This window comes from Taeniopygia guttata, chromosome 20, assembly GCF_048771995.1.
Source record: "Taeniopygia guttata chromosome 20, bTaeGut7.mat, whole genome shotgun sequence".
Classification (NCBI taxonomy): domain Eukaryota; kingdom Metazoa; phylum Chordata; class Aves; order Passeriformes; family Estrildidae; genus Taeniopygia; species Taeniopygia guttata.
In genome coordinates, this window is record NC_133045.1 from 12,598,639 (window position 1) to 12,624,226 (window position 25,588).

A 25,588-nucleotide genomic window follows, 5' to 3' on the forward strand; every position below is an offset into this window, starting at 1 on the left:
GTGCACAGAAACATCTCCAGGTGTTCCACCAAGCAGGCTCAGCGTGCTCTGGAGTTATTGCCAATGGCTGCATTGTGCCAGGTTACTTGTGCAAGACACTGGGCTGCTTCTCTCGGGAAGGGTTAGGCTGTACTTACAAAAAGCATAGGAAGGGCTGACTAAACAGGTGCAACAAATAAATAAATTATTGATGGGCACAAAGACATCCTATGGCTTTCATTGTGAAATACATTTTCCTCTTGCTTTTCTTGCTGCCTGCTCTATCAGAAATTAAGGTCTGTGCTAATTTTCAATCAGAGTTGAGTCAGGCTTAGCATCTTGCATTACATCTCCTGTGTTAGTGTAGGAAGTTAAAAATCACCAGCACTGGTGTCTTATTCTTAATAAAGTCAACAAACTGCTTCCTAATGTCTTAGACAAAATCAAGATTTCACTGGCCTTACACTCCAGTCTCCCTGAACACAAATTTCTTTCCCCACAAGGTGATTTGAATAATATTCACATTCAGTTTTTATGGAGAGAACATATTGGGGCAGGCCAAATCCCATGTGGTTGTTGAGTTCAAAACCAATACTTGCATCAAGGTTATTTTGGTGTTGTGGTGGGTTTTTTTCCCCTTTCCCAGCATTTGCTGGATTTCAGATGCAAACATGCACATAAAACCTGGCTGCAGTAATCTTTTCAATTAGAGAGATCGTTCTACATACTCAGGGAGATTAACATGCTGCAACTTGAAAATCTGCAGCTTTTAGGTTCACTCTTGGATGCCAGCATACTAGTAGAGATTTGGAGATAACGACAGGGCATTAGACAGTCTCTAAATCACAGCAATTATTTTTGATGAGAATAAAATGAAGATAAAGCTGAAAATAGCACTGCACTTTCAAAGGAGTGATTACAGGGCCTAAACCCTGGGCAGTGAGGTATATGGATTTTAGCAATATGCAAATGGAATGCTGAGCAGAGCCTTGCATTTGTCATCCCTGCATTACCAAAACCCAGCACCCATGGCATGTCCATTTTGAAGCTCACCATTTTAAGGATTAGTGGGAGGGATATGATCCCAACCACACCAAACCAAATGCGTTTTCTTGCTCGGTGGATGAAAGAGCAGCTTCTGCTTTCTGCATTCTCCTGCACAGCCTCACTTAAAGGCTCCTTACTCCCCAAAGTGCCAGCTCCAGCTGTGGAGGCCCAGCCTACCTCTGAGCCTTCCAGGATACCTGGGCTGCTTCCTTCTCACTCTTTCCCCCCTCTTTAACACTAGAATAATGTTGCCAAGTGATTTGCATTTGCCGTAAGAAAATGGTTGGGTTAAACAATTCAAGTTTGAGTTCTGTTCCAAAACACAGGATCATTTGCAGAGCTTAAAGAGAATTACAAACACTAATTGAGTCTGACAGTGCGCCTGTGATGGCAGATAAAGAATATTAAAGCCATTTCACTGATAGGTAAACAAAGGTAGGTAAAACGAATATAATTTCCCTGAGCTCACATAGGAAATCTGTGATGAGGGTGAGAGAAGCTCTCAACATTTCTGGTTCTTTGGTATCATGTCCTGTGTAAGAGAAAAGCCCTCCACAAAATTGCAGTCTCTGGTTTTTAATTTCTGTACTGTGAAGACCTGTACTGTGAGTATCTTGTTTTCAAAATAACATCTGCTAAAATACACAGGCTAATAGATACATCTGCATTCACCAGGAATATTGTAGCTCCACATTTGGATTTCCACATGCAAATCTTGAATTAGTCTTCTAACAAGTTCATTATGTGAACGATGTCTAATTTGCACATGCTGTTTTGGCAACTGTCTGTGCAATTTTGAACATGTAGGACTGCGTGCCTGCCCTTTGGAAACCAAAGCTCTTTAGCAACCCTTCATGCAAAATTCTCTATTTTTCTTTCATTGAATTAAACTGACCTGAGAACTGGGATCTCTTTTATTTTATTATTATTATTATTTAAAGGAAACTAATAGAGAATATTACAAAGGACATCCTTTAAGATGATTCAAGAGCCTGATTGACTTTGAAACCACTTTAGTCTTCCAGTTTTTAAAGAGATTTATTCTGATTAACTGACCTGAATGTTAACAGAACTGGAATTTTAATTTGTATTCAGACTGTACGAATATCATCCACTCAGATGAGACAGTGTTGTTTAATTAGGTCTAGTAGTTAACTCAGAAGAAAGTAAATGTACTGCTAGAGGTTTGGAAGACTGCTACAGGCTCCTGGGATTTGTGGGAGTTTGGAGAAGCTTAAAAATAAGAAGTCAGTAATTTTAGGAATTAGAAATGAGTGCTTAGAAGGCATTGGAAAGGTTCTGCAAAGTCTGTAGTCAGCATCTTTTAACCTTGTGCTTCCCATTAGTGTAATGACCTTGGAAAGATTTGAAATTTTGCAGTCCAATCAAGTAAATCATATATATGTAAGGTTCAATTTCTGTGATTCCAGAGAAACCCCTCAGATATTATGATAAATATGCTATCTACAGTATCTTCCACAGGACTCTCTGTGTTTCATTTATGATGCAAATGAGCTGTGAAAATTAGAAGTAATGTATATGCCACCACCAGCAGCCATTAATAGCAGTGGGATATTATCTTCACAATTATAGTTTGAGTCGTTACAGTTTTCTTTATAGTTGATAAAATAAGTTCTATGTATTTTTTCAAATTTCTATTCCCACATAGTCTAATACATCATTGAGACTTTGCTTCTGGTTTGTTGTTGTTTTCATTGTTGTTATTTTGGGACATTTTGGTTTTAATTGAAAGAAACATTGCAAATTACAGACTGACATATTTTTGATGAAATGACAAGGCAAGCACAAAGCCATACAGAGCTGACAAAATGAGATAGAAGAGGGAACTATTCTTTAAAGTTATAAATGTGAAAATTGATTCAAGAACACTAGCTGTTTTCAATTTTTTATTACAACATACTTTAAGGACACCCATGTTCTTACAAACTGGAGCTTATGTTCTGATATGCAAATATAATTAACACTTAAATTGACACTCTATGTCCTGTGGTGTGGAATTTTTCTATTCTCAAATGTGAGCAATTTGTGAAGAAAGATGGTGGCAGTGAAACATTTCAATATCAAACTGGGGTATCTTCCTGGAGGGGCTGCTGGCACTGATGGCTGATTGGATCTGCCAATACCTAGAAGTGCAGAAATGGATTTTAGGATGGGGCTGGCCAGCTTCAGGGGCTGCTGCAGTAAGGGTTTGTGTGTCACCCTAAGCCAGCTGCAGGTGCTCCTCAGGCACCTTTGGGACAAGGCTGGAGAGGGTTGGGAACAGGCTGACAGCTCTTTGTGTGGCTTTCCAAACACACTGTGGAAGAACAAGTCCTTGGTAGGGCATTTTGAGTTGCCCATCAGTTGTCTTCCAGTGCCACATCGGAAGGGGATTTGGAAATAGTCATATTTTCAAGTTGCCAATTTGCTTTTATTCCCCATGTCCATGTATATTCCCTGTCTTTTGCTGGCTGCTGCTGCAGAAGATATCTTCTACCAAAAGCTCCCTCTCAAAGTTCCTCAAGTAAATGGAAGGACTCTCTTCAGAAAAGCAGCACAAGACCCCTCCAAACAGAGCTGTCATTGTTATTTCAGAGGTTTGGGAAGCTGTCACAAGCAAGCTGCATTTCTGCAAACCACCCAGCAAACAGCCTGCACAGCCATCCCTGAGTTCTCTGTGCAGGGAGAGCAGGAGCTCCAGCACAGCTCAGTCTTTGTGGCAACACTGATTTTCCAAAGCCAGCACAAAATGCCTCTTTGAGAGCTGGAAAGGTCTGGAAGGGAGAAGGCATTGCTGCTGCTTGGAGAGGTGACTGTGGCTCACAGAACAGAGATGTCACTGCCATGGCATTCCTACCTCCCTTCTCAAAGTCCATGAGCACAGTGTTAGACCAAATTACTCAGTGGGGCTTTTCAGGGGTATTTTTAGATTCAAACTTGTCTGCTTGTACAGTAGCTTCACACTTACACCTGTGCTGAGGCAGCAGTGAAATGATGCAGCTCTGTTTCCATCAAGGTAGCAAAACAAAACCTCCTTTTCTCAGTAGAGCAAAGAAATTAATCACAAATTATTGCTCTCCAGTGGCAGCAAATTCCTACCAACTTGGTACAGATGAAAACAGAGTTTTCAGCTGGGAAGGATGATTGAGATGAGCAGGGACAGACTGCATCCCATGCATGCAGAACAATGAAATTACCTGGTAGCACTTCACCCAGCCACAGTGTGCAATGCACTGGAACTGTGCTCAGCTGTGATCTTCATCCCTCATGTTTCCCTGGGTTGCTACGAAATCTCTCCCTTCTTTCCCATGCAATGACAGCAATCTTATCAACATTAAAGAGATTTTGCACCATATTGAAGAGCCAAATGAATAGGTAGCCCAAGGAAGGCACAACAGGAATTAGCTGAAATTAAATACCATGAGTAAGATGCAAAGATTGAAAAAAACTGGATTGGTTTTGTGGGGGACAAAAGGTTAAGGGTGGGCATGATAACAACCTAGTGCTAGGGAGAAGATTGATTTAAAGAGGGTGATGGTTAGTTATTTCCCTTCTCCACTGGAGCTGGGACATCCGCTTAGGAAGAAATCAGCTTAATTTGCTGGGGAAAAAATAGATTGGATATTAGGAAAAGCTTTCTGCTTATTAGGAGAGTTAGGTGGTGGAACAGACTCTCTAGGTTAGTTGTGGATCTCATTCTCTGAAAGGTTTCTAAGGCTGTGTAACACAGACACAGAAGACTTTGGTACACCAGAGATAATCCCTGTGTAGGAGTAACTGAGACTGCACAGCACAAGGAGAGGACGTGCAAAGTTTGTTTCAGTTCATCCTTGTGCTCTTCTTGTCCAAAAAATTGAGGTATTTGGCCTAGGGAAGGTATGTATTTAAACAAATCACTAACCTGCCCCAGTTTCATTGAAAGTTTTATTTTATTTCAGGCAGAAACGGGAGGCAATAGGAAAAGTTTCATTTCTGGAATTAATTATTTCCCTTTTAATTTTCGCCAGAATAAATCACATATTTTTTCTACATGTTTTTAAAAGTCTGCATCAAAACATACATTTTTGGGTTTATTGAAATAAATGTAAAAACATGACCAAAAATTATCTGTAGTTTTCAGGGAATTTCAGGTTTTTAAAGTTTTTGTTCTTGTTTGGAAAAGGAGCAAACCTCAGAAGTGCTAAGTCGTTTGTATCTTGGAACAACTCTGCTCTCCGCAGCTCTTGTGTGATCTTTGGCCTCTGGCAACTGGCAGGGCTCCTTGGGGTGCCCAGGGGAAGGAGGGGAAGCTGCTCTGCTCAGAGATTCCAGAGTTCTGGGGGCTGGATTGGGCTTCCTGCGTTGCTGCCTTGACCTCAGCATCGTCAGTTCCTGCATCTCCAGCCTCTGAACGTCTCCTGCAGCTCCTGCTTCCTCCTCCCTGCTTTGACATGGGCTTTAATCACTCCTGTAGGTTTTGTGAGAATCTTTGTATCATTTAGGGGAGGATGAGGAAAAAGGATGAGAATCTCAGAGGGTTTTGTGACTGAATCATGGCTAAAGTTCAAACAAACTGCTGGAGTAGTCCGGCAGCTTCGGGGGCTGCAGCTGCAGCGAGTCCTGCAGCAGGAGCCCGGCGTGTTTGGAGCTCACTGACACCGAGGTGCTTTGAGCAGATTCCTCCAGAGCAAGCCCAGACTGGTGAGGCTCATTTAAAACATCATCAGCCATCTCCTCATGCAGCAATCAGCTAAAGAAATAAGACTGGGCAGATGAAAACCCCAGGAAGGTAATAGAAGCTGGGGGAATGGAAGCTGGTGCCTGAAACAATTAAGAGTTCAGAGGTGAGTCAGAGAAAAAACAACTGCTTTTTATTAAAAATTCATTTCAATTTCATGGGCTGGAGAAGTGATTCCAGCACAGTCTGACTTCAGAGAAATGCCTCCCAGATACAGGATACAGGACAGCTAAACAGCAGCAGGAAGGCACAGGACAGAAGTGATGTTAGAGCAAACATCTCCCGGCCGAGGAACATTGAGGGATTGAATGGAAATGTCCTTGGTGCAGGGAAATTTACAGGCTCCTCTGCAAAAACTCCTCTCGCCAAACTCTCCAAAATCATATCAAGTCTAATATCTGCAGAACCAATGCTGCACCAGGTCTGAGGCATTACATCACCAGCACCCAGCTCCATTGGCTGCTCCTGCCCTGAGGACAAGACATTCCTTCCTGCACCTTCCCAAAGCTGCTGCTTCTCAGGAATTAACTCTTCCAAGTGTGTCACCTTGGGACAAGCCTAAATTTCTGACTGATCCATCTAGACGGTGTTTAATACAAGAGGTGTTGTTAGCTTGAACCTCCAGAGCAACAGCCGTGTCTCTTCAGTTCAGATTGTTTCTCAACCTTCACTGCAGAAAAATGAACTGTGTATTTTCTGTCCTTCGGGGGGAAAAAAAAATCAAATTGTCAGTGCTGTTATAAAAAGGAGAATACACTGAATCAAGAATACTATGCAACATCAGTAAATAAGGAATATATATAGGAAATAGAAGGGCTGCTGCTGCTGCAGTGTGAAAAAATTCCTCTAAGTGGTTAATTAGATTTATCAGTGTCACTGCAAAAAAGATGCTGCAGATGCAGGTTAGCACTGCCTGGCTTGAATTTGTGTTGCTCTATTTCAGGTTGCATCCAAAAATAGCTGGTGGATCTAGACAGTGTTGCAGGAAAAAGAGTGGGGTACATCTGTGTGTGTATATATTTTGAGTATATGTGTTCTTTCCCCTTTCCAAATTTCCAGTTTGCCTAGTAAGTGTGAGAAATCAGTTTCATAAGATTACTGCCCAAAAATCAGCTGATGAAACTCGTTGCATTCTAAGTAATTTGGTTATATAACTTTTCCAAAAAGAAAAAAAAAAAAAAATCCCTGCACACAGAAAGATGCAAGGAAGTTTCTGGAAGATCATTTCTTGCCTAACTTTTTTTTTTTTTTTTTTTTTCCTGAAGAAATGTTGTTCCAGGGAGTGTCTGACTAGTTCTGCAGCTTGGCAAAAAAGCCAGACGTTACCTCATAGCTGCGGCCAGACAGCCCATTTCTATGCCAGGCAACCACTGCAGAAGCACAGAGCACAGGGCCCTGCTTGATTAGCACTTCTGCTGTTTCGAGAGTCCTGGAGTGTTTTGTTCAAGGTGGGCTGCTGAGAGGGGACTCGGTGTGCTTTTGTGCAAATGATGAAGCCGGGGGTGTGTGGGGTGTGGGCTGGGGGCACAGGGGGAAGGGAGGCACAGGGACACAATAAGGGGAGGCTGCATTAATATTCCGTGTTCATGTTATCTTTGGGAAACAGGATCTGTTTGATTTGACCTGGTAAAAAATAAAATAAAATAAAAATAAAAACAAGCCACCAAGTATCACGTCCTAAAGGTCAGAGGAAAAGAAAGAGATGGGAAACAAAGAGCTGTAATGACAGAGCAGGTCAAACTGAATTCAATGTTTAATTGTCTCCCTCGTGTCTCATCAAATAGCTGTCTTTAAAGCAAGAGGGATCTTTTCTTCCAGCAAAACTATTACCAATTCATCACTGAGTTGGAAGGTGACGAGTGTTTGTAAACATTACAGTCAATATAATTTTCTCATCCTCTCCCTCATTGTTGATTTACCTTGTTTAACTGGATCATTTACCTAGTAAAGCTGAGTCTGTATCATGTGTTCCACAAATGCTGAGGTCCCTGCACAGAATTCCTGCCCAGCAGGACCGTGCTGTGCTTTTCAGCAAACTGTCCCCCTTGCACAAGAGAAGGGCAAAGAGCAGGGCACTGAGCAGGCAGAGATGCTCGGCCCTGCACCTCCTCCTGGCAGCGTCCTGGGGCGACTCCTTCCAGCAGCTGAGCTGTGCTTCAGTGCTCTGGAATGGAGACAGGCTGTGCAGTGAGCTGGGACAGGAGATGCTGTGTCCAGGAGCAGCCTGAGTTCACCTCCTCGTGTCACACAGAGCTGTAGGGCACTGCAGCTCCATGACCTCTCCTGGTGTATTGCCTCTATTCTTATCAATGACAGCAGAAATTTCTGTTTGGGACAGAAGAAACAGATTTTAATAATTCTGCTTTACTGGGTGACAAGATAGCTGCAGATAGCTGCTAATAAACTCACCCTTCTACCTGAGAGTACTGCATGATTGTCAGAAAATTCGATATCAGAAAATGTGTGGGTTTGGGTTATCTTTAGTAGTCAGTTTTCCAGATGACAAAAGTTGTAGCTAAAGAGGTAAAATTAATTGGTTTTGGTCACATATAAAATCAGTGTCAGGATCAAACCCTTAACAGTTCTTAGCTCCCAGTCTTTATTTGACCCCTAATGCAAGATATGTACCTGTGGGAGGCACAAATCAGTCCTTACCTAAGACAACTTCTACTGAAACTTCTACATTTCTTCCAAGCCTTTTTTTGGTCTTACAAGGAAAACAGATTCCCAGAACTTCAGGAATGTCAACTGGAAGTTGCAAGATGAGAGACTAAAGTGTTACGCTAATGGACTTAGGACAAAAGTAGAATCCATCTGACCCAGTTAAGACCGAGTCCAACTGCTCTAAGGCCCAAGGACATGTGTCAACACCAGAGATGGGGAAACCACAACGGGAGTTTTTCCAAGATTTACAGGAAGAGATGTGCTCTGGATGTTCCCAGCTGCTCACAAGTGGGCCAAGAGGCTGATAATTCCAGTCCTCCCTCCAGTCACAGCACTGGAGAGCAGCTGCTCCAGCCAAGGGTGTCTCCGAGATCTTCTGCAGGGCCATGCTCCTCGAGGTCCTGGAGTATCACCTGGGTTTTGTGCTTTCTAGAAGCATCACAGGCTCACTGGGGACATTTGGCTGCTTGGCTGGATGTGTGTGGTAGGACAGTGGTGGTTGTGGGTGTGGGTGCCTGGATCAGTAACAACCATTGCATTAACAGAGCTTTCCTGTGGTGCTGAATGCAGCTGATTCCCTGGATTACAGGAGGCCCCGCAAGGCTCTTTGGAGATTCCAGTCACAGGGCTGCAGAAGAGAAAAAGAAGGAAATTGCTTTTCTCTTCCTTTTTGGCAAATGAGAAGTTGGAGCAGTGGGCAGGGTGGATTGCTGGGTGCTGTGAACTGTGCTGGCTCTATCCCTCTGCATCTCTCCCAAGCTCTTCTTGAGATCATTTAAATACATTTAAATCCCATTTTACAGTCACTTTAGGACCAAATAATTTTGAGGCCAAATTTCCTTTCTAACATAGTTAAGTTTCGTGTAGAGTAAATTTCCTCAAAGTTTGGCTTGATGCTCAAAAACACCTTGGCACATGAGAGCAAGGCCTAAGCCACTCTTGGCTCCTCTTTTTCCCCAGGGTGAGGGGATTTGCTGTTTCCCATGGTTTCACATATCAGTGATGACAAAAGAACATGGACATCCCAGCTTCCAGGGGCGTTCTGAGCTCCATTTGGGAAGCTCTGTGCCTCATTTGGCTGCCTCAGAAAACCTTGCTGAGGACACCCCATGTGGAGCTCCTGGCAGGCCAAACAGGAGGGCAGTGCACAGCTCAGGGTCAGTGCTGCAGTGTCCTTGCACAGGAGGAGGAGGAGGAGGCAGAAATGTGTGCTAAGGAAGTGCAGCTGGAGGAGTTTCAGGCTTTGGAGGTCCAAGTGCAGAGTGAAAACCTCAAGGATAGTTTCAGCCCTGAGCGCTGGGTTCATCTTCCCACCACAATGCAGATGGAAGGGCAGTCTATGCAATAGGAGTGGGGAAGTCAGTTAAAAGTATGTATGGGATACAGTGGAAGAAATGCATTAAAAAGTAGAAATCCCTGCCTCCAACCAGATCATCCCTTCCAGAAAAATTAGAAACAGTTGGTGAAGGGGAGATTTGCAGGGTGATGGAGAGAAATAGGAACCAGCCCTGCTTGCCCAGCTCAGGAACAGGGTCAGGAAAAGGTTTTATTTGTGCAGGGAATGGGAGGAGGAGGACAATCATAGGATACCAGGAGCTGGGCTGTGCACATGGGCATTGCCCACTGGGAAATAGGTATGGATGGAGCTGCAGTTTCCTTAGAAGATAACAAAGGTATTAACATTAAAGAGTAGAGATTGTTTAGATTGTTTGGGGAGCAAGAGGAAAGAATGAGAGGAGAGAGAGCTATTTGAGAAGGAAAAGGATTTATTAGCCTTTGAAAGTGGGGATCTGAGAGACACTAGAATGGGGCTGCTGTGTCATTATGGGCTGCAGTTGGAGATGTTTCAGAGAGTAAACTAGTAATAGAAATATTTTATAGGCCACCTGACCAGAAAGAACAACTGGACTGTGAAATGACTGTGCAAATAAAACAGGCATGTAAAAAGGAGAGAGTGGTAGAATTGAAGATTTTAACTATGAGACATAGTCTGGAATACGTTAAGAGAAATAAGGCTGTAGGTATATTTGCAAATCAGACACAGACCTGCTTTCTGATTCAGCCTGAGCATCAACTGCACAGCTTGGCTATTACAAAGGGACTGCATGAGGACAGACACAATAGGGGAGAGCCCTGGGGAGGCAGCTTTGACAGGCTCCAAGGGAAAAAGATTTTAAAGGTGGATTGTGAAGGAAAGGATAAGGAAAAAAAAAAAGAAAAAAAAAGAAACAGTGATTTTGGTCTGAGTGGCCTTAGAGCTTGAATTTCAAATATTTAGGTTTTATTTGTCTTACAGTTCCACAGAAGCAATCAGTAGTGTGGAATCATGACCCACTAATGAATTAAATCCTGGAATCACCCAGCTTCATCCCAGGTGAAGCTGTCTGTTGTTAGTCAGAGCTGGGAAACAGGGCCTGTAATGAACCCCTGGCCCCACTGACACCAACAGTAAAAGTCAGGTTTGATTTAACGAGGCCACGGCTTTATGCCTGATGCTCATAATCTCCTTGGGCAGGAGGGTGATTAGGGAAGGTGAGAGCAGCAAAGCTGGTTTGGAGGGCCAGGGATGCTCCCCAGGGGGAGGGAGGTCTGGGGTTTCATTGCCTGCCACACACAAATCCTAAAGGGTCATCAAAGGGTGAGACCCCTGCTAAAGGTAAAGATGAATCTTTCCAAGGCAGGGCATTGTATATGTACAATGTGGCCAAGGAATAGCTAAATTCTGAGTGGTTGTCATGAGTCATACATTGTTTTCTTGTAGCCAATATGCTTGACTTCACCTCATATATCCTCTGATTAAAAGAAATAAAGGTAAATAGGATGGCTTTAGGGATTTGCAGATGAGTCCAAAATAGCTGCACGTATGGCATGTATTAAGATATCAATTTTACTACAATTGTAGAGATACTGCCAAAAAATAGCCTTCTTGTTTTATTCCTTTGTATTAAAAAAAAAAAAATAGAAAAAAGTGTGTGTTTAAGGGAAGCAGAAGGAAGAGGTTGTAAAGAGTGAAAAGAAACCTCAAACCCAACAGGTGCCAATGATTCACAGCTCTCTTAGTCACCATTGCTGGCTGCATGAATCAATAGAGGACTCTGCCTATTAAATAAAGATTCAATTTTGGTATAAAATACTACCTGATAACCAAGCAGCCTTATTCAGTGAATGCCTCATGAAAGACTCAGACTGAGGCCCCCAAAGAGAGACAGGTCAGTGCTCAATCATTTAGCAGGGGAAGCAAAAGCTGAATTTTAAGAGTCTTTGTGTAGATATTAGAAAAAAATAAATCTGCTCTTGTTATAACTAATGATAATAAACTGGAACCCCATCTGGTGTGGGCAGGCACTGCCCAGGCCCCCAGGGCAGCCCTGAACCACGGCCTCTGTCAATCCAAACACAGTCCTTTTGACACTGTGTGCGTTCATGTTTGTACACAGCAAGGGATGGAGCTCTGCCCAGAGCCAGGGACTCTCACTGCCACTTCTGCTGGCAAAAATGCTGGATTAACTCTGAATACCCCTTCCCTCCTGTCCTGTTGCCCCCCAACTTTTCCATTTGGCAGCCAACACCCCTCTTCTTCTCCCCATACCACTAAAAGCAGTGACTGTTCAAACAGATTTGCCTTCAGTTGGTAATATTTTTTTGGGGATGAAATGTGCATGTGTTCATTAAAACGAATTTTTTTTTTTTTTCGAGAAGAACAAACACGATCTGTGGTGATTGTCTCTCAGTTGCTAATCCATTTTTCCACCTCCTTTTCCTTTAGCATTTGGTGGAGAGTTTTCATCCATTCTCGATGGAGACTACTCATCAAATGAGTCTTCCAGCAGCCCTGGCAGGGTGTACTTTTTAATCCCTCTTTACTCCAAGCAACATAAGGGCAGCAAATACTTTCAGTGCTTTGGCCTCTGCTGTCCATGGAGTGGGAGCTGGTGGATTCTGCAGTCTGAGAGGGTTGGGATTTGTGTGCAAGAGCCAAGCGTTGATCTGATCTGCTGATGCTCAGGATAATTAAACAATAGAAGCAAAATGATTAATAAGGTTCTTTTTCCAAGGCATGGAGAAGGCTGAAGGCCTGGAGAGGGGCCAATGAATTTGACTAAATAAACATAGCAGAATAGGAAGATTTTCAGCAATTATTGGCTCATTTTTTCCCCAGGCTTTCTAACCCATTGCTTTAACTTATTGGCTTAAGACACTTCTTACACCCACATCACATTTTGCCTTGGGCCATTCTGCTGCTCTTGACAGCTGTCTAGGGCAAAAGGAAATCACCCGACCACAAATGTTTTCTCATAACTTCATAACAAGGGAATCTGAAGAAGTCAAAACCTTGGCGGTTCAGACCTTGCTTTAAAAAGCGAGATAAATTTAGGACATGAAATGGAGGCATTGCCCTCTGTCCCCTGGCTGTGTGTCCAGTTGGGCTGCAGTGCCCACACATTAGCAGCAATTAGCAGCAGTCTGAAAATGGGTACCTGAATTGCTGAAGTGCTGGTGGTCATTGGAAGACCAATAACAGCCCCTCAGTGCTGCATTTTGGTACCTGGCTGGTGGTGCAGGTCAAGGGAGAAGTTCCAGGATGGGGCTGGAGAGGTGGGACTTGAGCAGTCCCAGCTGCTGAGGGGTGGCAGTGCCTGGGGACAGGGTGGCAGTGCCTGGGGACAGGGTGGCAGGGCATGTGGGCAGAGCTTTGCTGTGCCAGGAGAGAAGGACAGTCCCAGCTGGATGATTAATGTCCATGCTAAAGCTAAACCATGCTCGGCAGTGCTCTGGCTGCTGACTGTCCCAGGGCAGGGAAAAGGGAAGATGCCTTTGAGCCCATCCAGCCCTTGTGAACTGGGTCAGAACAGCACAGCCTCAGGGGCAGCCACTCTCATGGCAGGTTTTTGATGCCTGGTGAAGATTTAGGTTGCTGAAGGGTTCAGGAGGGCAGTATCAGCCCTGCTGTAGGTGTTCAGTGTTTGCTCTACGTCTGAAATGTGCTGAGTGAAAGCTGTCTCTGAAAGAATGATATTAAGGGACTGGGAACAGCCACAGATTCTGACACTGTGCTGATGGACATCAGAGCTCAGGGATGTTCAGCATGTGCTCCATCATCTGCCCATGGCCCCTACAGCAGGTGCATAAAGCAATTACTGGAAAATAATTAAAACTTCGCCTGTCTTCCCACTCAAAGGGAAGACAAGCTGGTAAGCTCCAGGAAAAGAAATGCAAATCAGTGAGCAGTCAGTGTTCAGGGTCCTTTGTTTTCTCTGCAATGGGTGCAAGGGAGTCTTGGGGCTACTTTGGGAAGGTCAGGGGTCCTCTGAATGCCAAAAGCTTGAGGGATCCAGCTGCATCTTGCTCAGATGTCCTGTCTGAAGATAAGTCAAACAACGAGCTGCTTTTTAACTTCTTGATGTTTTATTTAGACCCCTTCTTCCTTAGAATGTTTCAGACATGTACACTCAGCCATTCTTTCACAGCCCTGTTCCCTTCTGTGCAGAGGGAGAATGGGGAGGCTGTTGAGGTTTTGGTGTGAGTGTGACTCTGCCTGTCTGAACTAGTAAGATATTAAACATCTTGCCCAAGGTCACAAATAATTCACTGTCTTTCCCTGATGATTTTCAATACAGCACATGCTCTAGCACAAGTCCTCTCTGGAGAGTGAATATTGCAGTTTTACTGTCTGTATAGGATGACTTTCCTTTTTTCCCTACCAGTGTACCTGAAGACCTGGTTTAAAGGAAAGTTGGGATATTGTTCCCAGGAATAAATCTGTCTGCAGGTTTGAAAATGGTTGAGTATCTGAACCTTCCAGTCTTCACTTTCCAAAGTTGTTGGAAAAATCTTGAAGGGATGTTCCTGTGGCTCTGAAAGGTACTGCCCAGTGTGATTCCAGTGGCTGTGAGCTCAGCTGGGCACACCCTGATCCCCTTGGAAGAGCAGTTGGAGCTTCATGGCACTGCTCCATGGGCATCCAACAGGGACAGAAACAGAACTGCAAAGCAGTAGCTACATCCTATTAAGAAGCGTAATTAAAAGTTTAATTACTTCTGAAAATAGTGGTGTCACTGGCTAGACATGCAAATCCCACTGCAAGCCAAGTGAGAAATTCAGGTTTCCAGGAGGACCCTTGGGATGAGTGGAGTGAGTGGCTGGGGTCCTGTGTGAGGGGCACTGGGTGCCACACCTGGCCAGATGAAGATGCCCCTGCCCCCTCTGCCCTCCTCCCTGGCAGGCCTGTCCCTCTGCCTGCCTCCCCTTGCTGCACTTATCTGATGGTCAGAGTCACTCTTATTCACATTGCCCACAGGGCATGTTGGATTGGAGCACATTTCCTCTCTTGTTACAGTTGATGAATGCAGCTCTATTAAAATATCATCTCATCTTCACACTAGATTGCAGTCTAAGATAATATGTGTTTTTCCTATATCGTTTATACAAGAAAGATTATGTTAAATGCCAGACCCAGTAAATATTTCAAGATCCACTGCATTGCTGAGAACAGTTTCTCCCTGGGCATATGTTTCAGAGCCAAAGAAAACACTTTAAAAATTTCCTTCCTGTTTAATTTTTTTAAAGGGCATTCTCCCTATATCTGTTACCGAAATGACAAGTTGTCATGTTCCTTGATCTTATTACAGTTGCAGATGTAACTCAGCAGGGAATCTGCCTGAGTTTACATTTAAAATCATAAGACCCTGATTCTGATCTTTTTTTTTTTTTTTTTATCAGTTTAAATCTTTCTGTGGTATAGGACTTCCATCTTTACCTCATTGTAATCAAGATCAGAATTGCTCCTAATTATAACACTTAACTCCTGTGTAGTGCTTTACACTTTTCAGGCTCTCTATATTCATCAATTAATTAATCTCCAAAGCAATATTAGATTTCTACTAAAAAATGGAAACCAAAGCAAGAGGGTGAGAAGAACTTGCCAAAAGGCAGAGGTGATGGAGGAAGAGAATGGCCCCACTTCTAATCCCAGTATCCAGGGAGGAGGAGAACACACCCAGTTCTAATCCCAGATTTTTTTTGCAGTTCACTCTCTCTCAAACCCTCCCTGGGTGGATTGTCCTTCCCAGTGTGCAGGGAAATGTCCCTGCATAATTGTGGCCCAGTGTCTGCCCTGTGCCTCCGGCACATGGATAAACCCCTCCACAGATTCTGGAATAAAAGCCATGGCTGCACAAAAATGTGCTTCCAGAATATCAGTTTTATTCCAGAGTAATATGCAGGCAGGATATTTTACTGGCCTATCTGTAGTGGATTAATTATTCTAGTACAGCTGTTCTGGGAAGGTATTTCCCTGCAGGCAAGCCCATGGAGGGCAAAGGGGAAATGTGAGCTTGTTGAGGGATTAGGCAGAAGGGTGGGATGTTTAAAGGTTCAGCTAAGCTTCAAATAAATGAATTTAAACCTTTGGAGGTTTTCTCCATCGCACCTCATGGAGATCAGATCATTTTTATCAAAGAGAATAAAAAGGACCAAGATGCAAATTTATTCTTATTACATTGGTTAGTTGGAGAGGGAAAAAGGAGATAAGTGACTTCAAGAAAAAAAGCAGGTTACATGGAATTTAGATTATGTGATTTTGGAAGGTGTGAGTCATTAGGAAAGGAGAGGGGGGAAAATAATTTTCTCTGGTCGCTATGCAGTAATGCAGAACAGTTGTTCCTGTGTTTATTTCTGTGTTTTCCAGCATGGAAATTGTTGGCATGGCCCATTGTGAGATAGGGATTGTGCAAACTGAAATAGAAAAGCAAATACTCACCAATACAATGGCAGCTGATGCCAAGTGTAACACCTGACACAAATATGTTGAACCTATCAGAGAGGAGGGATCATTAAAAGAAACAAGTATTCTTTTAACTTTCATTTCCTGAAGGGATTTTGATTTGTTTAGGGTATTTTAAGAATAACTGGAACAACTGCACTGGACTGGAATGGCACACCAAGTAGGGCAGGGAGAAGAAATCTTTGATTTCTGCTTTTGTACTTCAGAGTCTGAAAACAGAAAAGTACTTCATTAAAAGCAGTGGCAGCAGGAGATCAAATGGTTTATTCCTATTACAGTGTATTATTATTTTGAATCAATATTTCATTAATAAGATTCACTCTTACATGCCTACTTTTTCTTTAGAGAAATTGAAAATCAAACACAAACAAATGCAGCTGTTGTTTACGTTCCTCCTGAAGGTCCTCTCTCTGTGCACGGAATGTTTGTTCCTTTCCCTTGCTTTATTTTCTTTTTAAACCTTGAGGTTGATAAAAGTCAGATTATTTTCAAATTGTTTGTGTTGTTGCCTACACCAAAATCATCCTTTCTAAGGAAATTACCTTAAAAGCAGCCAAGTCTGCTGACATGGTATCGTCTGTTGACAATGCCTCTGCTCATGGCTGTGTTTCCCAGATTGGTTGTGGGTACAGGACCCACTGCAGGAATCTTTGGCTGCCTCTGGCCCTGCTGATGTTCTGTTTGTGTTTTGGGGTTCTGAAGCAGGTCCCTGGAGCAGTCACCCCGCAGCACAACCTGGGCTGCCCAGTCCCACACCTCGAAGGATCCTCCTTCCTTGTGGCAGAGCAGCTCCGTGGCTCTCACTGGGATGCTGTGAGCCCCTGGAGCAGCCTCAGCATCTCACTGATGGCTCAGCCTGACCACCCAGCCCAGCAGGGGCTCAGGCTGTCCCCTCTGTGTGTGCTCACTCTGTGCACGGGGACATTCTGTGTGCAGAGCCCAGCTAAAGCTCACCAGACTGAGATGTTCTGCTCAAGGACCCGAGTGCAGCAGTTCTGCTCCCACCTGGCCACCTCTCCCCTGTGGTTCCCTCCCTGGGGGAAGCAGCTGCTGTGCAGACTCAGAGCTCGTCCTGACCCTGGGCGAGGAGGGAGCTGAGAGCACAACTGAGAGCTCTCAAATGCTTCTGCTTCACCAGTGCAGACACAAAATACACAGCAGGAGAACATCTGCCTACAGGGAGTACTGTGCAGGGCTGTGATGCTTGAATAACTTTTGTCTGCTCCTCTGCTGCAAAAGGGATGGATCCCAACCCAGCACAGAGCAGAGTCAGTGCTGCATTCTCTTCTGGCTGAGTACATTGCCCCTGAGTGCAGCTCCGTCCCATCCTGTGCTCCAGGGATGGCAGGGGAGCAGCAGCACAGAGCCCTGGGACCTGTGTGGGGCTGTGTGCCCTGGGACCTGTGTGGGGTGTGTGCCCTGGGACCTGTGTGGGGTTGTGTGCCCTGGGACCTGTGTGGGGTTGTGTGCCCTGGGACCTGTGTGGGGCTGTGTGCCCTGGGACCTGTGTGGGGTGTGTGCCCTGGGACCTGTGTGGGGTTGTGTGCCCTGGGACCTGTGTGGGGTGTGTGCCCTGGGACCTGTGTGGGGTTGTGTGCCCTGGGACCTGTGTGGGGCTGTGTGCCCTGGGACCTGTGTGGGGTTGTGTGCCCTGGGACCTGTGTGGGGCTGTGTGCCCTGGGACCTGTGTGGGGCTGTGTGCCCTGGGACCTGTGTGGGGCTGTGTGCCTGGGCAGTGCCCTGAGTTTGGAGCCTTTGGCCCTGGTGTGTTTGTTTGTCCCTTGTCTTGTGAGAGGGACAGGAGGGGAGCTCAGATACAAGCACAGACATTTTTCTCCTGTTTAGAAAAAACAACTGGTGTTTGGGCAAGTTTCTCTTCTTGCTTATCTAGTCCCAGCCTTGAACTGTCCCTCTGCATCCCACAGTTGCCCTCTCCCTTGGCACGGACATAATTGTTTTTCTCTGCTCCTTTGATACCAACATTTCTTCTTTCCCAGAGTTTAACTCTTCTACAAGAGGCTCAGACGTGTTTTCTGTATGTTCATGTTTAGGTTTGCAGAGCCATTCAGACCAGCTAAGAAAAGCCAGCCAAGAAGGTCAGGGAAAAGAGTCTTCATGTGCTTTGTGGATTGCTCTCATGGTTGGTGAAACTGGCAGGACAGGGGGAAAAAAAAAGTGTTTGTCTATGTGTTGTGTATGTGGAAATCTTTGCAGCTCCAGTCTAGACCTTCCCTGCTGTTCAGGGAATCAGGGAAACTGCAGCCAGAGTGGAGAGGCTGGGTGAAATCATAATAGTCCCATTGACACCAGCCTGCACTCAGCCACTGTGCAGACCCAGCAGGCTGGCAGGGGAAATGTGTCACCCGCACTGTCCTGCCTGGGGGACACCCTGACAGCCACCAGTGGTGCTGCTTTCTTGTGCAGTATCTGAAATACCCATCAGACACTCCCTCTGAGCTCTAAGCAGATCCAGGGGAGCTGTGGGTCAGGTGTTGCTTGGGTACACAGCACTTCAGCACCCCATTTATACAGAACACGTAGCAGGTACGATCAGAGCAGGTTTTCTTCCCCAGTGCCATCAGTGCTCTCCTCTCTGATGTGAGAGAATTGCACGCGCTCCCCTGGAGACTGAAACACGTCGAGGTTGGCCAAAGATGTTGTGTTGAGCCATATGTTGACCCAAATCATCAGGAGATTCTGTGGGTTTCGTGTCCCAGCTTTGTTGCGTTCAGGCCCTCCCTTGTGCTTGTCAGGCTTCCAGGCACTGATGTCTGGCGTTCCCACCCTGTCTGCCACCCAGTCCCAGCGAGCTTTTTGCTGAAACAGGAGCCTTTGATTTTTCATTTTGAATTAACTCTAGGGGTTTAAATTTCTTTCCTGGGTATTTTTTAAGATTTCAGACAAACAGAATAAAAAGTCTGTATCCAAAACAAAACCTCTTGTGTTGGGAGAAAATGAAATGTTTCCCCTTTTTTCCTCCCTTTTTTCCTCCCTTTTTTCCTCCCTTTTCCTTTTTCCTAATTTAATATTGGTTTAAAACACAAACTGGAGACAACCAGAAATAATGTTACAGTGCTATTACCCTCTTTTTCCTTCCTTTCCTTGGCTGTGATGCATTTGCACTGCTTGCAGTCCTGACTTCCCCAGGAGCCTCCTTTTCCTCAGAATTCCAACCCCGGCTCCCCAAGTTGTTCCTGCGCGTACCAGATTAATGACATCAGCTCCACCAGTCTGTATTTTAGTCTGCAAAAATAGCAAGGAGGTGATTCAAAATGAAAAGTGCTTTCCAAGTGGTTATGTTGTATTTAGTAGATTAACCACCACCCCTCAGAGGAGGCGGGTGAGTGTGGAGGAGGAAGAGGTTGTTTTGGAGATTTTGTGCGAAACTTCTTTTGAGTGACAGCATTCTGTGACAGTTCCCGAAAACAGTGCTTTTTACTGGCTCCCAAATTCTCTTATCTTTTGGCAAATCTCCTCCCCATCCTGCTGCCTCTCCTCCTTGGGATACTGGTGAAAAGCCAACAAAAGGAAAAGGGAACACCTGGCACGTTCACCTGTGGCACGAGGACACAAACGAAGCTCAAGTCGGTTCTCAGCAGAAAGGCTCCTGCAGCCCTCCTAGAAGGACATTTTGGCCCCAGTGCCCAGAATTTGGATCATGTTTCCCTGATTATTTTCTGAGCTGCTGCTGTCTTAAAAGATCCAATGCAATGGAAGAGAAAACCTTTGTAAATGCTACTGGCAGCAGTGGTGGGGAAGGACCTGATCACCAAAGGCAGGTGTGGCACCCTGGCCTGTGCTAGAATGGAGCATTTCAATTGTGCTCTGCAAACTTTGCCCCTGCAGACAAATAGAAAATGGTTAGATGGAGCAGGGATTCATTTTCTAAAGGAAATGAGGATATAAATTCATTTAAGAAATGACATGCCAATTTTTCTTGCTCCGTTTTCCTCTCATAATCAATGGTAAAGCTGCCAGGAATTTTTGTGAAAATAACACTTGCTTTCTTATGTTTTTATTTTTATGTTTTTAAAATCCTGCTCAAACGTTATGAAAGACCCTGAGCCAGATATTTCATATTTAAGATCTCAGCGGAGGTAAACCTCACAAAGCAAATGAAGAGTCGCTGTCCCTGTTGACTGCTGACAATGATAGTGACACACGCTGCAACATTACTTCCTCAAAACCTGGAGAAAATATATAACCCATTTACTTAATGGACTGAGCTATAATGTCATCAGTTAAGTGAATCCCGTGAATAAAGAACAAGATGAAGTAATTGCTTCCAAAACATTTCTGGAATGAAGTAAAGCTTCACGGTGACTGGTCTCCTGGGGTCCCGTTGATAACCTCTTTGGAGCAAAGTTTGTTCTTGTGTGCTGCAGAGATCCTTTTCCAGGTGTTTTTAAGGACTCAACTCACTATACAGCATTTAAGGGGGGACCTTGATGTCACCCCACTGTGGCTGGGTTGGGGGATTGCCATCTTGGTTGGGTTTAAAACAAAGCAGCTGGAAGCGAAAACAACCTCAAGTGCACGAGCTGGCACAGATCTGCTGTGCTCCAGCTCAGTTTGGGGAGGTGTTGAGCACCTGTAGGTCCCCGCAGAGCAGTTTATAAACCCAGCCAAGGAATGACACAGCAGGCTGGGGTGTGTTCCCAGCTGAGACAATTTCAAAACAAGTGAAGAAACTCTACTGGTCTGGTGTTGCAATCAGCACTCCCTGACTGCAGTGGGAGAGCAGCAGCAGCAAGGTCTGCACCTTCACAGCTCATCTTTCACTTGGCTTTGGCTTTTTTCTTCAGAGGGGAAGCTGCAATGCCATCCCACAGCAAGGGCAGAGAATGAAAGGCTGAGCTGGCTCTGAAGAGCTTGGTGGTGTGCCTGTAGAGACCCTCTTTGTTTCAGGGTTGTTGGGCCCCTGAGAGTTGTCTAGGTCTTTTTTTCATAATGAAAGAAAAACTGTTGGAAATGCTATTTTTTGTAGTCCACAGGACAAAAGAGTTGTTTTCCTGAATCTTTGCAGTTTTTACTAGGCTGGAAAGGACATGTGGGGGTCATCTAGTCTGACTGCTTAGGGAAGGGCTATTTTCAAAATCAGATCAGGTCATATAAAGTAATCAGTGTAGCCCTTGATTATAATTTTTAGAGGTTTCTGCCTCCATAGCCACACACAAAGAGCTAATCTGGTCTTTGGCATGATGAATTAGGCAGAAATTTCCATCTCCAGAGCAAAAGGAACGCAGAGGCAGGAAACTCTTGAGGTAGATCAGCCGTGGGCAGGAGAGCTCATTTCTTTGTCTGTGGTGGATCCATTTGGCAAGGCTCCCACCCTTAGTCCCATCTTCCCTCCTGTCCCCCTGCCTGACTGCCTGAGGTTGTGGGACCCTCACACAGAGTGCAAAAAAAATGTTTGTGTCACAAACCTTGGGGAGCAGGGCAGGGGTGGTGATGATAATGGTTCACCAACTGTACTTACAAAGCAAAATTAGAAGTCTTCCCTTGTTCCTAACTTCCCTTCCTTATCCTTCACACAATGCCCCTATCTGCCCTTCTCATGTGACTTCTGTATTCCCCTCAGCATTTTTATTTGCACAATGTTTTTTGTTTTTGTTGGTTTTTTTTTCCTCCCACATGCTTGTTTTTCTGGCTGCTTCACAGTGGCTGAAATGTTTAGTTCTTTCCATCTGACTTAAGAGGTTTCTGGTCTTACAGTTGCTCTGGAAAAATGTAAGTGCTTAATTAATAAGCAACTATTGGAAGAGAAAAAGGAAATACAGGGTTTTGATTGACAGAGTGAAGAGCCCCATGGTACAGAGTGCACAAAAAGGGGGTTCCATAAAGAGATCTGGGTTCTCTTTCCATCCCTGTGCCTTGTGTGATTTCCAGGAAGTGTCTCATCTCTCCAAGCCTCCTTGCCTGCTCTTGCTTTTCCTTCCTATTCACTTATTTTCTCCTCTGTTGAGGTGTTGAGCAGCTTAGGGCAGGCACCACCCCACCTAAAATGTGCCTGTGTCAGCTGGCAAAGCCCCTGCCTGTGAACCCCTGGTGGTGAAGAGAGATACCTCACAGTGATTCACAGCTTAAGTGGGATAAATAACATCTCTTAAAATCCTTATCCTCTCCATTAGCTGCAGAAGGAACCTAAAACTACTGTGTTTCTAACCTGGACAAAGAAAATCTGGTGGGAACCTACACAGCCCAGAACATATGCAGTGTTTATCACCAGCAGCTCAGCTGAAAACTTTAACACCTAACTATAACAAATCATAATGCTAGGAAAAACTGCTTTTCCTGGGTTTCTTTCACACAAAGAATCTCGTTGCTGCATATCACTATCAAAGCAAGCACAGCAAAAATCACTTGAGCTCTTTTTCGTGATGACAGTGGAGGACTGTAAGCAAAATGAAGCACTGTTCTTCTGAGGATAAATAAAAAAAGCAGGATCTGCATTAAAACAACACTTATGGGAACTTAGAGAAAACTTAAGGCCTAATAGTTTGCCAAGTGAAGAGGAATGATGAAGATGCAGAGGTTGGAGAGGGGAGTTTGCCCTGTTGGGTCATTCTTTAGTGGAAGCCAATTTTTGGTGCAGCTCAGTGTGATGAGCAGCACACTTTGTTACAGCCCAGGAGGTGGAAGGATAAACTTGAAAGGGGAAGGAACTTTCTACTTGCTTTCTAAAGACAGCAGAATGTTGAACACCAACAAAGGGTCTCACATTAAAAAAAAAAAAAAAAAAAAAAAAGGAAGAACTCCTACCCCCCCAAACACCTCAAAAGGCCAAATGGTCTTTTGAAATGTGGTATTTTATCTGAGCACTGCAACAACACTGGAGCATGGAAGTCAGGAAGGGGTTTGTGAAGGCAGCTGCCACTGCTGGGTGTGAAAATGGAAGAACAGGTCTGTCTTAGATCATCTGGTGGAGTCACCTCCCTTTGTCCACCCTCATCATTTTCCATAAATCCCCGCTGCCCTATTCCCCCCTAATCTTTGCTCCCGCTACATCTCTCTCCAGTTGGATCATTTTTGATAGCTACATTTTTCCCTCAAAGAAAGCCCTTATTTATGAAAATAATCTGTAATCTTTATCTTTAGTTCCAGAAAATTTTTTTTTTTTTCATTTTCCTGCTGCTTTTCCTGTTTGTGCAGTGCTGAGCCCCTCAAAGCTCAATTCTGTTACCATGCATTGTATGATGAAACATTTCTACATGTGCTGAGTTGCAGGACTCATCAGCCAGCAAGTGGATGACAATTTCTACAGTAGCTAACAAACCACTGGTAGGCAAAATAGCAATAAAATTCTAATAATTCATTTGCTGAAGCCTTTTCTCATAGACAGATTTCCTGCTACAAAATTATGACTCAGGCACCACCATTTTCAGAGGTCTGTTCTTCAAAGGATGGATTTTTCATCCTTTTCATGTTGAGTTTTTCACCCAACATGGTACTGAATCATTGCCTGGGATGTGAAAGGTATTTGTGCTTGCACCACGTCAAGGTGTTGTCGTTATGGTAACTCTTCTGTATTAGTCTTGATTCCTCATGTAGTGCAATGAATGTTGTTGTTTTAAAATACTCTGAGCTGTCTCCAGCCCAGGGAGCCAGCACAGCTCAGTGAGACCTGCACATCCCCACTGAGGCAGAGCTGCTTCACCATACGTTGTTCAAATAAAGAGCTGGTAAGGAAAAGAACACATCAGAACTATTTCTGTGGGAAATCAGTGGAGAAGTCCACATTTCCCTTGAACTTTTCTCCACTGTCTCTAAGACAGACATCTACTTTGCTTTTTTTCCCCTTTAAATTAATTCAGCCTTGGTTCTCAGGTAATCACATGAGCCCAAATAAGCAAGATGGCACTGCACTAATTGAAATGATTATATAAGCTGTGATATTTCTGCAGAGGTGCTTTAGAAAAGCCTACTCTAGCCCAAGGTCCAGAAATTGTACATCCATTCCTCAGTATATCCCAGAAAAGGGATGGGGTATACCACAGTGCAAGGACCTCCTTGTGCCCCCTTCCTTTATGGTTTTAATCCACTATTTCACTTTTCTGGATCTGAAGGAGTTCAGATCTCAGTGCAATATTAAAGACACAAAAAAACACTAAAGAGTGTGGCTCCAGTGTCCACAATTTGCCTCAAGGTTCCAAAACATTCCCTGGATGTTGCCCAGGGGACAATAAATCCATTTCTATCTCTCCAGACTTTGAAGGACAGACGTTTTTTCTTAAATAGACCGTCTCTGTTTTCATTCCCTTATTTATCTGGAGCTGACACTTTAGCACAGTAGATGCAGCCAGACACTCAAAACAAAGAGAAACTCGAGTCCTTGACTTTTTCTGAGACTTGCAGCCTGTATTTAAGAAGGAAAAAAAAATATCTAACAAACAGAGAAAGCTTGTTTACAGATTTGTCTCCTTGGCTTCTCTAAACATCAAATAGGCAGAACAAAGGAGTTTCTTCTACTTTGTGAAATACTAAATAAAAAAGAATAAAAGTATTTATAGAATAACAAAAGAAAGAAACAAAAGATACTGTGCACAAGGTGTTCCTTTGGTTTCTTGGGAGAATGTGCAATGAGGCTCGAGATTGTCTGCATTGCAAACGCTCACAATGAGCTTTTGAAAAACATTTCATTTGCTGGGTTCTTGACCCTCTGTGTGGATATGTCTCCAAACTGAAGGGAGGAAAGGAGGAGGTAAGGGAGAAGAAAGGAACTGTCCTTGCTTCTATTATCTTCAAAGGCTGTAGCATTTCTGCAGGGTTTCTAGATGGTGAAGGAGAGCTCTCCAGGACATCCTGTCCTCCACCCCTTCTGCTGGAGGCTGATTTCACTTTCCAACCATTTGCTGTGGCATGTTTTACCAGGCATTGGCTGCAAAGGAACCAGATTTCCCAGCTGGGCTGGCCTTGGTGAGAGAATCACCCCTGCCAAAGGCTGAAATCAAGGTTTTTTCACTTCATCTTCAGGTACAGAATAGGGCAGAAGGCAATAGTAGGGGAGGAGGGAAATGGCCAGACATCCAAAAGCTCTCTGAGCTGTGTGGGATAGATGGAACCTCTTCCTGTGGCAATTTCCCATTCTTGGGCAGCTTTGGTGGAAGTGCCCTGTTGCTTTTGCTGTTACCTGGTGAGGGCTGCTGTGGGTTTGTGCTCTGGAAATCCTGAGGGGATGCAGAGACAATCGGCTGCTCTCAGGCTGGGCAGTGGGATGAGAAAGAAGGAAAGCAGTGACAAGAGTGGAAGGCAGCTGCAAGGACATAATTTGTCCCAAAATCAGTTTTTAAAGTGTGGAGAGCAGTTTGGGTGTCAGTTTGGCAAAAGGTGCCCTGGTCATCCCACCAGAGCCTTGCCACCACATCAGTGAGGGCTCAGTCTGTAAAACCCGGCCATTG

The 25,588-nt window shown here is 44.4% G+C and overlaps 1 long non-coding RNA gene across 1 annotated transcript; it reads left to right on the top strand.

Moving 5' to 3' along the window:
• Window positions 1-4,229: 4,229 nt before the first annotated feature.
• On the top strand, window positions 4,230-10,636 carry LOC140680383 (uncharacterized). Its single transcript, XR_012051581.1, has 2 exons — window positions 4,230-7,191; window positions 8,439-10,636. It is a non-coding gene; the product is annotated as an uncharacterized lncRNA (long non-coding RNA).
• Window positions 10,637-25,588: the final 14,952 nt, after the last annotated feature.